The sequence below is a fragment of the Mirounga angustirostris genome, unplaced genomic scaffold (assembly GCF_029215605.1).
Source record: "Mirounga angustirostris isolate CCGP_5_RB_7025 unplaced genomic scaffold, mMirAng1.0.hap1 SCAF_17, whole genome shotgun sequence".
Classification (NCBI taxonomy): domain Eukaryota; kingdom Metazoa; phylum Chordata; class Mammalia; order Carnivora; family Phocidae; genus Mirounga; species Mirounga angustirostris.
This window is the reverse complement of record NW_026991725.1, coordinates 4,423,788-4,438,286: the sequence shown is the minus strand read 5'-3', so window position 1 is coordinate 4,438,286 and position 14,499 is coordinate 4,423,788. Positions and strand designations below refer to the sequence as shown.

The window sequence follows — 14,499 nt, the reverse complement described above, 5'->3', positions numbered from 1 at the left end:
AGCTTTGAGCTCTTTGTAAGTTCTAGTTATGGGTCTATGCATGTCTGACATATGACTTGCAAATATTTTCTCCCAATCTGTGTCTTATCTTTTTTTTTTTAAAGTAAGCTCCATGCCCAACGTGGGGCTCAAACTCACGACCCTGAGATCAAGAGTCACATGCTCTACCAACTGAGCCAGTCAGGTACCCTGTCTCTTGTCTTTTCATTCACTTAACAGTATCTTTTGCACAGCAAAAGTTTTAAATTTTGATGAAGCCCAGTTTATCAATTCTTTTTTTAGTTTTATGGATCTGTTTTCGGTGTTGTATCTAAGACCTCTTTACCTAACTCAAGGTAACAAAGATTTTCTCCTGTTTTATTTCAAATATTTTATACTTTTCCATTTTACATTTAGGTCTGTGATCAATTTTGAGTTAATTTTTACAAACAGTATGAAGTACAGGTTGAGGTACATTTTTTCTTTTTTTTACTTAGTTTGTTCCAACAACTCACTGTTGAGAAGAACTCTATCTTTTCTCCTTTGACTTGCCTTTGCACCTCTGTCAGAAATCAAGTGGCTATATTTAATAGTGTGGGTCTATTTCTGGACTTTCTATTTTGTTCACTGATCTGTCAAACTATCCTTTCGCCAATATCACACTGTCTTGGGGTGCCTGGGTGGCTCAGTCGTTAACCGTCTGCCTTCGGCTCAGGTCATAGTCCCAGGGTCCTGGGATCAAGCCCCGCATCGGGCTCCCTGCTCCGCGTGAAGCCTGCTTCTCCTTCTCCCACTCCCCCTGCTTGTGTTCCCTCTTTTTTTTTTTTTTAAAGATTTTATTTATTTATTCATGAGAGACAGAGAGAGAGAGAGAGAGAGAGAGGCAGAGGGAGAAGCAGGCTCCCAAGGAGCAGAGAGCCCGATGCAGGACTCGATCCCAGGACCCTGGGATCATGACCTGAGCCGAAGGCAGACGCTTAACCATCTGAGCCACCCAGGCACCCTGTGTTCCCTCTCTCACTGTGTCTCTCTCTGTCAAATAAATAAAATCTTTAATATATATATATATATATATATATATATATATCAATCACACTGTCTTGATTACTGTACCTCTTTAGTAAGTCTTGAAATCAGCCAGTATGAATCTTCCAACTTTGTTGTCCTTTTTCAAAATTGTTTTGGCTATCTTGGTCCCTCTTCCTTTCTATATAAATTTTACCATCAGCTGCCAAAGACTTTTTTAAACCATCCACAAAAGTGTATTTTAGGTGGGAATAGGCTGCCTAGGATTACTTTAACAAAGATGATGGTGGTATTGTAAAGGTTGGAAATCTTATGTTTATTTTTTAAGGTTCTGATTTTTTTACTTGCACAGCTGCTCTGGGATTTCCTAAGTTGTGCAGAAGGAAAGAAAAATACTCTGTATAGGAGTGCCTGGCTGGCTGAGTCCGTGGAGCATGTGACTCTTGATTTTAGGGTTGTGAGTTCGAGCCCCATGTTGGGTGTAGAGATGACTTACAATAAAACCTTAAAAAAAAATACATCTTTAAAATAAATAAATAGGGGCGCCTGGGTGGCTCAGTTGGTTAAGCGACTGCCTTCAGCTCAGGTCATAATCCTGGAGTCCCGGGATCGAGTCCCACATGGGGCTCCCTGCTCAGCGGGGGGTCTGCTTCTCCCTCTGACCCTCTTCCCTCTTGTGCTGTCTCTCATTCTCTCTCTCAAATAAATAAAATCTTTAAAAATAAATAAATAAATAAAATAAAATAAAATAAAATAAATAAATAGGGGCACCTGGGTGGCTCAGTCAGTTACGCATCTGCCTTTGGCTCAGGTCATTATCCCAGGGTCCTGGGATCGAGCCCCGCAGCGGGCTCCCTGCTCAGTGGGGAATCTGTTTCTTCCTCTCCTTCCCGCTCGTGCTCTTTCCCTATCTCTGTCTCTCTCAAATAAATAAATAAAATATTTTTAAAAATAAATATTTTAGGGCACCTGGATGGCTGTTGGTTAAGCGACTGCCTTCGGCTCAGGTCATGGTCCTGGAGTCCTGGGATCGAGTCCCACATCGGGCTCCCGGCTTGGCGGGGAGCCTGCTTCTCCCTCTGACCCTCTCCCCTCTCGTGCTGTTTCTCTCTCTCTCTCTCTCTCTCAAATAAATAAATAAAATCTTTAAAAATAAATAAATAAATATTTTAAAAAACAAAACATAATATATATTATATATATTACTATACATTATATATAAATGTATTTATAACATATATATTATATGGTACAATAAAGTTGAAAACCCAATTTTCCTAAAAGACATGCTATTTATTTCAAATAGTGAAAATAAAAATGTTAAACTTGTGGGTTTTTTCTTTTTTGTTAAAGCTTTTATTTATTTGACAGAGAGAGGGCGAGAGCACAAGCAGCAGGAGTGGCAGAAGGAGAGGGTGAAGCAGGCCCCCTGCTGAGCAGGGAGCCCGATGCGGGGCTTGAGCCCAGGACCCCAGGATCATGACCTGAGCCAAAGACAGATGCTTAACTGACTGAGCCACCCAGGAGCCCCCCTTGTGTTTTGTTTTTGTTTTTTTCAAAGATTTTATTTATTTATTAGAGAGAGAGCATGAGTGCACAAGCAGGGGGAGGGGCAGAGGGGGAGAGAGAGAATCCTCAAGCAGACACCACCTTGTGCACAAAGCCCGATGCAGGGCTTGATCCCAGGACCCTAAGATCGTGACCTGAGCCAAAGTCAGAGGCTTAACCAACTGAGCCACCCAGGTACCCCAAACTTCTTGTGTTTTACAAACAATGGTCCCTCTGCTGTCAGTAAGCTTCCCTCATTCCTCATCTAATTCCTACTCATCCTTCAGGTCTTACCTTGGACATTCCTCGATCCACAAGCCTTTCTTGATCCCCCAAATATGGGTTAAAGGTTAACATGTTTCCACTGCACCCTGAGGTCCTCTAACATCACTCTTAATACACTGTATTCTATAACTGACAGTTAACTTTGTTTCTCCCATCAGGACATAAACACTGGGTAGGCAGGAGTTAACTACACTAGCTACTTCTTAGCTCCTAGCACAGAATGGGCAATGCATAAATCTTTGTTTTGAATGACCTGTTGCTTTGAAAGACAGCAAGGAAAGGAATAAAGCTGAAAAAGGGCTATCTGACTTTGCAGACATACTGTAAAAGGAGTGATAGCAGCTTTTAAAAGAGATTTTCAATAAATACATGAAGAAATGGAGGAGACATACAGATTAAAAGCTAAACAGTAGATATAAGAAAACCATAATGTATGGACCTTATTTGGATAGTTTCAAAAAACAGTTGAAAAATTATTGGTATGAAGGGGGAAAAGTGAAAACCAACTGCATAATTGATGATATTAAGAAATGCTTATTAGGGGCACCTGGCTGGCTCAGTTGGTAAGAGCGTGCAACTCTTGATCTCAGGGTTGTATGTTCGAGCCCCACATTGTGTTAGAGATTACTTAAAAATAAAATCTTGGGGTGCCTGGATGGCTCAGTCAGTTAAGTGTCTGTTAGTTTTGGCTCAGGTCATGATCTCAGGGTCCTGGGATCAAGCCCCGCAATGGGCTATGGGCTCTGCACTCAGCAAGGAGACGGCTAGAGATTATCTCCCTCTCCCTCTGCTCCTCCTGCTGCTCAGAGGTGCACTCTCTCTCTCTCTCAAATAAATAAACAAAATCTTTAAAATAAATAAACAATAAAACCTTTTAAAAAGTGCTTGTTGGGGCACCTGGGTGGCCCAGCCAGTTAAGCATCTGCCTTCGGCTCAGGTAGTGATCCGGGGATCCTGGGATTGGCCTGCATCGGGCTCCTTGCTCAGCAGGGAGCCTGCTTCTCCCTCTCTCCCTGCTTGTGCTCTCTTTCTATCTCTGTCAAATAAATAAATAAAATCTTTAAAAAAAATAAAAAATGCTTGTTAATTTTTTGTGGGATTTTTCTTTTAGTCCTTATCTTTTATTTTATTTTTTTTTTTTTAAAGATTTTTTATTTATTTGACAGAGAGAGACACAGCGAGAGAGGGAACACAAGCAGTGGGAGTGGGAGAGGGAGAAGCAGGCTCCCCACCGAGCAGGGAGCCCGATGCGGGGCTCGATCCCAGGACTCTGGAATCATGACCTGAGCCGAAGGCAGACGCTCAACGACTGAGCCACCCAGGTGCCCCAGTCCTTATCTTTTAGAGATATGTACAGAAATATTTATTAATTTATGAATCTGGGATTTAAAAATACCTAGGGTGGGTTAGTGGGTAGGAGCAACATAGATAACACAAGATTGGCACGAGTTGACAATTACTGTAGCAAAGTGATAGGGATTCATTATATTGATGTCTACCCTTGCATTTATTTGAAATTTTCCATACTAAAGAGGTAAAAAAGAAAACCTATTAGAGAATTAATTTTCTCTTCAACCTTAAATTCCCAAGGAAAGGGAGAAAAGGAGAAATATGGGGAGTTAAGCCTTGAATCAAGTTGAGACCCTAGGATGTCTGCAACTCCCAGCATTTGATTCTCCTGTCAAAGCCAGAAATCCTATTTAATGTCAATATTAAAATGTTTAGCTAAAATCAACCAACAACTTTATATACTCTGCATATTTCTTCCTTTCATAAAACATGTTTCTGCTTTTATTTCAAAATCATAAACTACAAAAAAAGCACCTAAATCATACCAAATTGTCCTGCCAGAAAGCAACAACAGATGTGTATCTTTCACTTACCATCAGATATATTTATTTAAGTGTTTTCAGTTCTTATATAACTGGTGAAAAAGCTATGGGGTAGCAGACAACTAGACAGTTAGTTGGCTTGAGTTCCTAATCCCAACTCTGAACTAACATGGCACTGGTTCAAAATTGTCCTGTGGTCTTCAAACCAAATCTGCTGAGGGTCTAGTTCATAAAAACCATCTAGTTTCTAATCAGAGGCATTCAGTGGAATAGATTCTTTTTTCCTTCACATTTATAATAGAACTGATGTTAGAAAAAGCAGTTTTCGGAGCACCTGGCTTGCTCAGTCAATAGAGCAAGTGACTATTGATCTCAGGGTCCTTGAGTTCAAGCTCCACATTGGGTGTGGAGCCTAAAAAAAAAAGCGGGGGCCTGGGTGGCTCAGTTGGTTAAGCATTTGCCTGCTCAGATCATGATCTCAGGGTCCTGGGATCAAGCCCGGCATCGGGCTCCCTGCTCAGTGGGGAGTCTGCTTCTCCCTCTCCCACTGCCTGCAGCTCCCTCTGCTTGTGTTCTCGCTCGCTCTCTGTCAAATAAATAAATAAAACCTTAAAAAGAAAGAAAGAAAGAGGAAAGGAAAAGGAAAAGAAAAAGAAAATTTCACTGGGGAGCTCAGTTGGTAGAGCATGCAACTCAATCTCAGGGTCATGAATTCAAGCCCATGTTGGGTGGGTGTAGAAATTACATAAATGAATAAACAAAAAGCTTTTTTAAAAAATGGAAAAATGGGGCGCTTGGGTGGCTCAGTTGGTTAAGCATCTGCCTTCAGCTTAGGTCATGATGCCAGAACCCTGGGATCAAACCCTGTGTCAAGCTCCCTGCTGAACAGGGAGCCTGCTTCTCCCTCTGCCTCTCCCCTCTGCTTGTGCGTGCATGTGCGCTCTCTCAAATAAATAAATACATTATTTCAGTGTTTTCAGTTCTTGTATAACTGGTGAAAAAGCAGAGGGAGAGGGAGAAGCAAATCGCCCAACTAAGCAGGAAGCCCGACGTGGGGCTCGATCCCAGGACTCTGAGATCGTGACCTGAGCTGAAGGCAGACATTTAGCCAACTGAGCCACCCAGGCACCCCAAAGCTTTTTTTAAAAGAGGAAAGAAAGAAAGAGAAAAAGAAGGAAAAGTATTAGCACTATATGAATTACTACTATAGAGAAGATAATTAGTACCACATTCCCATAAAGCCAATCCCTCCAGATGATGTGAATGAACATATAAAGCAACTGGAACACAGACTCACAGGGTAATCACACTGACTTTAACTCTTACTTATACTCTAATGATTTCTAGATCTGTATCTCCACTCTAAACTTTTCTACTAAACTCAAGACCCAAATATCCAGAAGCCTACTGGATTTTCCTGACACCTCAAATCTAATATACCAAAATCAAACTCATTTTCCCTCAAATATAACACCGTCTTATCCCTGTATTCCCTACCTTGGTTAATGACATCACCATCCACTTAGTCGCCCAAGCAAACAATTTCAAATTCATCTTTGACAACTCCTTCTCCCTTACACACTCCCCAACATAAAGTCAGTAAGATCCTTCTGGTCAGTCTCCTAAAAAACTCTTTAACCTGTCTAGAGTTCCACCGTTAATACTGTAATTGAGATCTTCAGTATCTCTAAAGTGATCATCACACCAGTCTCATAACCAACTGGTCTCCCTGCAGCCAATTTCATCCTTGAAAATCTAACTTCCACACAGCCAACAGTGTTACTTTTTTTTTTTTAAGATCTTAATTTATTTATTTGACAGAGAGAGACACAGCGATAGAGGGAACACAAGCAGGGGGAGTGGGAGAGGGAGAAGCAGGCTTCCCGCGGAGCAGGGAGCCCATGCTCGATCCCAGTACCCTGGGATCATGACCGGAGCCAAAGGCAGACGCTCAACAACCGAGCCACCCAGGCTCCCCCAGTGTTACTTTTCTTTTTCTTTCTTTTTTTTTTTTTTTTTTTAATTTTTTATTTATTTGACACAGAGAGACAGTGAGAGAGGGAACACAAGCAGGGGGAGCGGGAGAGGGAGAGGGACAAGCAGGCTCCGCACTGAGCAGGGAGCCCGAAGAGGGGCTCTATCCCAGGACCCTGGGACCATGACCTGAGCCGAAGGCAGATGCTTAACAACTGAGCCACCCAGGCGCCCCCCAGTGTTACTTTTCTTAAACATGTTCCTTACCTGGCTTAAAACTCTCCCATGACTCCCTCGTATCTATAAAATAAAATTCAGACCCCTAACCAAGGCCATCCTCAATTGGGCTCCAACTCTTCTTCCACTTCACTTCCTTCCATTCCTTCCTCACGCCCCATAATCTAGCCACATTAAACCACTGGCCCACGGGTCCACACTCATATACCTCTGTACCCTTGTGCAAGCTGTTCTCTGTATTTGAAACACTATCATCTCTAATCCTTTTTTGTTGAAGCAGCCAAATTGTATTCATTCTTCAAAACTCAACTGGCTCGGTCTGTTTAGCGTCCGACTCTTGGTTTTGGCTCAGGTCATGATAGGGTCATGAGATCGAACCCCAAACTGGGCTCCCGGCTCAGCAGAGAGTCGGCTTGAGAGTCTCTCTCCCTCTCCCTCTTCCCCACTGCATGCTCTCTCTCTAAAATAAATAAATAACTCCTTTTAAAAATTAAAAAATAAACACATTAAAATCTTTGAAAAAATTTTACTCTTTAGGGGCAGCTGGCTGGCTCAGTTGGTAGAGTATGCGACTTTTTTTTTTTTTTTTTGACAGAGAGAGAGAGAGTATAAGCAGGGGGAGCGGCAGGCAGAGGGAGAGGGAGAAGCAGGCTCCCTACTGGGAGCCCGATGTGGGGCTCGATCCCAGGACCCTGGGATCATGACCTGAGCCAAAGGCAGACGCTTAACCATCTGAGCCACCCAGGTGCCCTGAGCATGACACCACACAAAGCCATGCTTATTCTATTTCTAGTTTTTCATATTTTTCCCTACTAGCTTCAGGGTTAGTTGCCAGAAAATTAGTAACTAAATCTTATAAACCACTCCTTAAATGATCTATATTTTCCCATGAAACAGTACAATACAATGCTATACTAAACCACTGTTTTATAATTGAACCTTAAATCTGGTAACTTACTACCCTCCTTGTATTAAATACATTCTTAGGGATGCCTGGGTAATTCAGTTAAGTGTATGATCTTGGTCTTAGCTCAGGTCTTGAGTTTAAGCCCCACACTCGGCTCCACACTGGGCATGGAGCCTACTTTAAAAATAAATAAATAAATAAATGCATTTTTAGGGGCACCTAGCTGGCTCAGTTGGAAGGGCATGTGACTCCTGATCTTGGGGTCATGAGTTTGAGCCCCACGTTGGGTACAGAGATTAAATAATTGAAACTTTAGGGCGCCTGGGTGGCTCAGTCGTTAAGTGTCTGCCTTCGGCTCAGGTCACGATCCCAGGGTCCTGGGATCGAGTCCCACATCGGGCTCCCTGCTCGGCAGGAAGCCTGCTTCTCCCTCTCCCACTCCCCCTGCTGTGTTCCTGCTCTCGCTCTCTCTCTCTGTCAAATAAATAAATAAAAATCTTTTAAAAAAAAAAATAAATAAATAATTGAAACTTTAAAAAATAAAAATAAATGCATTTCTTAAAAGATTTTATTTAGGGCACCTGGGTGGCTCAGTTGGTTGAGCGACTGCCTTCGGCTCAGGTCATGATCCTGGAGTCCCTGGATCGAGTCCCGCATCGGGCTCCCTGCTCGGCAGGGAGCCTGCTTCTCCCTCTGACTCTCCCCCCTCTCATGTGCGCGCTCTCTCTCTCTCTCTCTCTCATTCTCCCCGTCTCAAATAAATAAATCTTAAAAAAAAAAAAAAAGATTTTATTTAATTATTTGAGACAGAGAGAGAGGGAACACAAGCAGGGGGGAGGGGTAGAGAAAGAAGCAGACTCCCCGCTGAGCAAGGACTCCCGACTCAGAGCTCAGTCCCAGGGCCCTGGGATCATGACCTGAGCCAAAGGCAGATGCTTAACCGACTGAGCCACCCAGGCGCCCCTAAATGTATTTTTAAAAAAGAAAATTTAGCATTTTTCCTCGAGTTGTATTTCCTGTCACTCTTAAGTTACAAAGCTCTAAAAGGGACATAATCAAGACCTTGATACCCAGTGAAAAGACAGAAATAGATATTAAACACTTCTCTGCTGAAAAAGCATTCACCTCTCACCATGAGTACAGTGACTTCACACTTCACACTCTGGTCAGCTGTGAAGCTTCAATCCTTCCCCAGGCCACTTTGCTTCTCACACTACTCTCACTTCCCACTTTATTATATTAGTATCATCTTTTGAGAGTTGCTATTACATTTTAGGAGTTGAAATCAAGACTTAGGCTCCTGTCTCTTCTGAAAATGTTCCAAGCTTCCTGTCCTGTTCTGCTGTATTATACAATGTTACTTTGCTGAAGTCTTAGCTCATTTCCTCCTCACTCTTGTCCTGATGTGGTGGTGCACATTGATAATGCCCTCTCCCTTCCCATTTTCAGACTTTACTGTCTGCTTGGAATGCCCTATCTTCCTTCTCCATCTGTGAGGGTATATCACGCAGGTTATGCAAGGGGCCTTTACTGACAATACCTGTACCCAGCCTTCCATCAACTCTCACAACAAGCTGTACCTCCCCTAGTAGAGAACTTACTGTATTTCATCAATTCTAAGACATACTTTCCTTCCCACATTTCTCTAAAAACAGGATATACCTTACAACTGATGGCATGCCAGTCTCATTAGCAGCATTTCTTTCTTCTTTCTTGTTAAAGTAATTGTGAGCCTTACAATCATTGGTACCACAGATTTGATTAAATAAGGTATTACAGGGGCGCCTGGGTGGCTTAGTCGTTAAGTGTCTGCCTTTGGCTCAGGTCATGATCCCAGGGTGCGGGGATCGAGCCCCACATAGGGCTCCCTGCTCGGCGGGAAGCCTGCTTCTCCCTCTCCCGCTCCCCCTGCTTGTGTTCCCGCTCTCGCTGTCTCTCTCTGTCAAATAAATAAAATCTTTAAAAAATAAAAAAAATAATAAAGATTTATTTATTTCAGAGACAGAGCACAGTCGAGAGAGCCGGGGGAGGGGCAAAGGGAAAGGGAAACAATCTCAAGCAGACTCCCCATTGAGTACCGGCCACCCAGGGGGCTCGATCTCACAACCCTGAGATCACGACCTGAGCAGAAATCAAAAGTCAGGCACTTAACTGACCAAGCCACCCAGGCACCCCCCTCATTCAGCAAATATTAATAAGCAATTACTCTAGGGCAGCTATGCACTCTGCTAAAACACCGGTAAGCAAAACCTGGTCCTCAGGAGGCTACTCTGAATCATATACACACTCTTGAATACTTCACCCTCCAAACAACAGAATAACCTACAAATTCACTAAGTTAATCTGCTTTCCTCCTTACTTTTCCTTTTTAACATCTTCCCATACAGCCCTCCTTTAAAGTTTTTATCACTCTATCAAGAACCAAACAACTGACAAAAAACAAACAACAACCACAAAAAAAACTTTTGTGCTCAATTATCAGCAGCTGTGAAAATATCACAAAAGACAGTTAAGGAATGGGTGACAAGATCAAAAGCGCTCTAAAGGAACAAAGACTCTGTTCACAAGCAAATATTCAAAGTAAAAAAGAGAGAGAGGTAAAAACACCTAATTTTGTTTTTATTTTTTAGCACCATAATTTTGTTTTTAAATAGACTGTTTTAAAAAGTTTTCCCCTGGGGCACCTGCGTGGCTCAGGTGGTTAAGGGTCCAACGCTTGATCAAGCCCTGAGTTGGGCTCCACGCTGGGTGTGGAGCCTACTAAATAAATAAACAAGCAAACAAACAAATAAATAAACAGTTTTCCCCTGAGGCATGAGATGCTTTTTAAAAATTTTTAATTTGGGGGCACCTGGGTGGCTCCACCAGTTAAGTGTCTGCCTTTGGCTCAGGTCATGATCCCAGGGTCCTGGGATCGAGCCCCACATCAGGCTCCCTGCTCCGCAGGGAGTCTGCTTCTGTCACACTCTCTCTCAAGTAAATAAATAAAATCTTAAAATTTTTTTTTTAATTTTATCAGAATGGGGCGCCTGGGTAGCTCAGTCGGTTAAGTTTCTGCCTTCGGCTCAGGTCACGATCCCAGGGTTCTGGGGTCAAGCTCTGCTGAGAAGAGAGCCTGCTTCTCCCTCTCCTCCCTGCTACTGCTCTCTCTCTCGCTATCTCTGACTCTCTCCCTCCAATAAATAAATAATAAATTTTTAAAACCAGAATAAAAATGAGGTAGCAACCACTAATTCCTTTTATTTTAGCAATTGCTATCTCAGAGATTCACGAGAAGTCCTTACGTCCCCACTTTGTTTTTATTGTTAAATATTTTTTTTAAGATTTATTTATTTATTCTGGGGCACCTAGGTGGCTCAGTCAAATGTCTGCCTTCGGCTCGGGTCATGATCCCAGGGTCCTGGGATCAAGCTCTGCATCGTGCTCCCCACTCAGCGGGGAGCCTGCTTCTCCCTCTCCCTCTGCTGCTCCCCCTGCTTGTGCTCTCTCACTCTCTGTCAAATAAATAAATAAAATTTTTAAAAAATAATAAAAAATAAAAAAACAAGGATTTATATATTTATTTGAGAGAGAGCACACAAGCACAAGCAGGAAGGGGAGAGGGAGAGAAAGCATCCCAAGCAAACTCCCCGTTGAGCACGGTGCAGGGTTTGATCTTAGGACCCTGAGATCATGACCTGAGCTGAAACCAAGAGTCAGACCCTTATCAGACTGTGCCACCCAGGCACCCTTTACATCCCCACTTTAGACAAATTGCTCACACAACAGGTAATCAAAGCACTGACCATACCCTTTCTCTCCCCCAGGGGAAGACTCTCCATTTGATAACAGTCATCTACTACATAAAAATAACCACAAATAGGAAAAAGAATAGAGAGAAGGACAGGAAATTCTCATCACAGCTGAACAAACCTCTATCATTTTAAAATAACACAAACTGCATTATGGACTTGTCTGAACCAATGGAAATTTCCAGTAGAGGGAAAAATACATTACCAAAATTAAAAATAAATGCCCAATTATTAAAATAAAATAGGACAGCTAGACCAGCTCTAACATTTTATACCTCTACTTCATCTTCTGTGTGGAAGTCAAAACAGAATAAATTTGTATTCTGTAAATGACCTATGACAAGAGTAACAAGTGCTTTCTTTTTAAAATTACCCTCTAAAAAAAAAAAAAGAAGAAGAATCAGTGTTATGGATACTTATTGGGAGAGCCAAGGAACTAGAGCAAAAAATTAAAAATAATTTATCACTGTGCATTTCCAGGAAAGAGAGGTAAAACACGTTTTACCAGATGGAGAAGTTAAAGACAACTAGGATTCATTTCGCCCATTCCTATAAAATAATTCACTGTTCTTATCTGTGAATCTTTAAGGATCTAATACAGCCACTCCCTACCTTTGCTCAGATGAAAGACAAATCACTCACTAATTTCCAAAAGGCCTCGCCATTTCAAGCTTTCAATCAATCTTCATAGCCAGCAAAGCTGAAGCATCTGTCTGCTTCTGTCCTTTTGAAAGAAGTTTCACCTCTTTCAAAAGCTGTAGCTAGAAAGCCATTTTCTCTCTAGAAGCACATGGTTTAACTCTGTCCTCTGCTTTGCCTACCCTAAATAACAACAAGAACAACAACAAAGCCTCAGGAGTGCTTCTTCAGCCTCTCAGAAAAGAACCAGCCACCTCTTGGGCTCTTGCACAGCTGCTTCTGTCTTTCTCTGAGACACTCCACCCTGGAGGTTCCACAGGCAGGGTAACAAAAACTGGAGCTGAAAAGCTGCTATATGCTTATCTGACCTCCAAAATAGAGACAGGGCCCTAGGGCAACCAGAAACGCCCTTGCAAAAGAAAACTTTTTTACAATTTAAAAATAAATTGTATTTGCACATCCCTCATTGTGCAGCCCTCCCAGCTTGTTTCAAACTAGTTTTCTCGACTCATAATAAAGCACACTAGTACCAACTGTGTTACAAGGAACGTAAGTGAGCTATGTTCTGAAAGCATTTAACAGATTGGCCCTCCATTCTCTATTTCCTTCCTCTTGAGTAGGAGCTACACACCATTTGTAAAAATGCCCAGGAGTATGGTATTTTTCCTACACAAGTCTGATGGCTAATTAGTCACATCACAAACTGGTATTTTTGCACATGATCTACCGTGCCTACGTAGAACGCACATATGTGCCTACCGAGGTTTGACAAACAATATGCTTCGCCTTGACAAAGAAATCAATCATTCTACTAGTAACGATAAGATCGAAAATCCAGTAATATTGTTGGTGATACAATACCATCGGCATAGTACCTACAATTTACAGTTTTCATCAGCAATCTCAATCACATACATGATGCTTCCAATAGCCCACTGAAGCATTGCATCTTTCAGAGGTTCAGAAAGGTTAAGTGGGACCTGCCCAAGGTTATCTATCAGCTTTATCAATGGTGGACGTGGTTTCGAACCTGTCAAGACTCTAAGCCCTAGCTTTTTTTCCCTAGATCCCTCCCAGCTTTAAACGGAGGGCTCCTGACTCCCGTCCTCCGCCCAGAAAAGCCCGTGACTCCGGGCGACCGGCCCTTCCCTGCCTGGATCAGAGTTAGCTTCTTCAGCTCCAGCAGGGCTTTCATCCTCCACCACCCTCCCCCCGCGACCATTCTCTGAAAGAAGCGGAAAGGGAGAGGCGACCGAAAGCTCCTGGGGGAAGGGACGATGACAAACCGGGAAGCGCGGACACTGCCCCTGCCGTGGGCTCCTTCCCTCCGCCAAGCTGTCCAGCCCTGGCGCGGGCGATCCGGCCACCTATGCCCCAAATTCTCCCATCATCACCTCAAACTGTCCCTCCCCCACGCCCCTTCGCCGCCGACAGGCAGAGCCCCCCCCCCCAGGTCGAGGTATCCTTCCACCAGGCCACCCCTCTTCTCTCCCGCCGCCCACCCCTCTTCCACCATCACTCACTGTCGGTGACTGGGCACGGCCCTCATGGCTGCTCCGTTGCCGCCCGCCGCCGCCACCGCTGCTCCACGCCCCGGCCCCTCAGTAGCCGCCGCCGCCGTCGGGACTCGCCGGGAGCCGCTCATGCGCCTGCGCAGCCTGGAGTGCCGGGGCCCTCTACGGACGCCCGCGCCTGCGCAGCCCGCGCCGAGGCGTCTTCTTCAGTGCCTGATGCCCTGGACCCTACGGTCTCAGGTGGACATGGCCGCTGGCTTGGAGGCGTGGTTAGGCTTACAGGCTTTGGCGGCTGACCCCAGGTCCAAGGCCTCTGGATACCTCGTCTAGGTTACTAAACCCTTGGACCACGATGCCCATAAGGAGCCATAGACATAATGACACTTTTAAGATTCTGGCTCCTACTTACTCTTGAAGGCCTGAATGCAGATGCTCTGAGGTGACTGATAATGAACTTCAGATTTCTTTCAAGAAGACGGTCACATCTAGAATGCATTGCGGCTAATTGTGTAAGAGGCAACTTTGACATCCCAGAATACACTACTGGCCAGGAGGTGCTCAGAAGCCCCGAGGATCTTGTCAAGGCGGTGACTGCGCTTAAACTTCTTTGGGACACTGCTAAGTTCAGTCTGTTTATCAAGCGCATACTGTTTACTGGACAAAAATGTTCGAGGCATCTCATATGTGCCATCGAGGGACTTGCAGGCTAATAGTCCCCTACTTTCCAGCTCTCACTATGAAGCCTGGCCCTTGTGCAAACTGGTTAA

At 43.7% G+C, this 14,499-nt stretch overlaps 1 protein-coding gene across 2 annotated transcripts in view; it reads right to left on the bottom strand.

Annotated features, from left to right (window-relative positions):
• Positions 1-13,899, bottom strand: part of FAM222B (family with sequence similarity 222 member B) — a 78,913-nt gene extending 65,014 nt beyond the window's left edge. Inside the window, exon 1 of one of the 2 annotated variants that reach the window (XM_045889506.3) lies at positions 13,742-13,899. The gene's annotated coding sequence lies outside the window, so the exon portion shown is untranslated. The remainder of the gene's footprint in view (positions 1-13,741) is intronic. The other variant, XM_045889507.3, reaches the window with a different exon arrangement.
• Positions 13,900-14,499: the final 600 nt, after the last annotated feature.